General features: G+C 22.3%; 1 pseudogene; it reads right to left on the reverse strand.

The window, feature by feature from the left end:
* Positions 1-1,120: 1,120 nt before the first annotated feature.
* LOC144477891 (NADH-ubiquinone oxidoreductase chain 4 pseudogene) lies at positions 1,121-1,707 on the reverse strand (annotated as a pseudogene).
* Positions 1,708-1,710: the final 3 nt, after the last annotated feature.

The raw sequence follows: 1,710 nt of genomic DNA on the forward strand, positions 1-1,710 counted from the left end.
TTAGAGTAAAATCCAGACATAAAAGGAAATCCACAAAGATTTATAATAGAAAAAATTAATACAATCCTTTTTAAAGGATTTATATAAATTATCCCTCTTAATAAACGTAAATCTTGAGATCCAAGATTTGTATGAATAAATCTACCCACACACATAAATATTAAAGACTTAAAAAATGCATGAATAACTATATGATAAAATCCTAATTCATCTATTCCTAATCTTAAAATTCTTAATATAAATCCCAATTGCCTTAAAGTTGATAAAGCAATGATCTTTTTAAAATTTATCTCAAAATTAGCTATTAACCCAGACATAAATATAGTAAAACTAAAAATCATAAATAAATAATTTCTTATATAACTTAAATAAAATATATCATTAAAACGAATCATTAAATAAACCCCAGCAGTAACTAAAGTTGACGAATGAACTAAAGATGAAATTGGTGTTGGCGCTGTTATTGCCGCTGGCAACCAAGAAGAAAAAGGTATTTGAGCCCTTTTAGTAATTACTGCTAAAATTAATATTAATAATAATAACCTTCTTAAATTATAAATTATTACATGCCATGACCCAACAAAAGATATTAAACCAATACCCATCAAAATACCTACATCACCCACTCGATTTCTCAAAATTGTTAAAGTACCAGAATTTAAACAATTCTTATTCTGATAATAAATTACTAAACAATAAGAAATAAATCCTAATCCATCCCACCCTAATATAATTCTCAAAATCCTAGGTCTTAAAATTATCAAACACATTGAAACAATAAATAAAAATAATAATATAATAAATCGATTTAAGTATATATCCCCATCCATATAATCAATAGAATACAATATAATTAAATAAGAAATAAATATCACAACTCTAATATACATTAATCCTAAATAATCAATATAAATTAAATACCTAATCTTCATAGATCTTAAATCTATGATAATCCATTCAAAAATATATAATATCCTTATTATCTTAAAAATAATTCTAATTATAAATAATAAAATTCTTAATGTTAATATAATTAAACCAAAAATCATTAATTTTATAATTTAAAATAATATATTTCTTTGAAGCCACAATTCAATATTTTAATTATAAACTATTTAAATAAAATAAGATCAAATTCAAAAAAATAAAATTTAATGGAATTCAATGCAATAATAAAACTACATAACTCATAAATTTAACCCCCACTACCTTTATATAAAAATTTATCTCACCATGCTGCACATAAGAATATAAATATAATGAATAAACAAATCTAAAAAATGCAATTATTATTAATAAAATTACTATTTTAACAGATCAATTCAATAATCCTATCAATATCATAATTTCTCCTACTAAATTTAAAGAAATAGGAGCCGCTATATTAGATGAACAAAACAAAAATCATATTAATCTTATTTTAGGTATATAATTAATTATACCTTTATTAGTTATTAGTATTCGCCTTCCTCTCTCCTGATAATTCAAATTCACTAAATAAAATAATCCAGATGAACACAAACCATGCGAAATTATAGTTATAAAACCACCCATAACCCTAACTTTATAAAATGTTAATATTCTTCTAATTAATAAACCTATATGAACCACAGAAGAATAAGCTACCAAAATTTTTATATCCAATTGACGTAAACACAATATACTAATTATAATACAACCAATTACACTATAAATTAAAATCTCCAACTT

The sequence above is a fragment of the Augochlora pura genome, unplaced genomic scaffold (genome assembly GCF_028453695.1).
Source record: "Augochlora pura isolate Apur16 unplaced genomic scaffold, APUR_v2.2.1 APUR_unplaced_4889, whole genome shotgun sequence".
In the NCBI taxonomy this organism is placed as follows: domain Eukaryota; kingdom Metazoa; phylum Arthropoda; class Insecta; order Hymenoptera; family Halictidae; genus Augochlora; species Augochlora pura.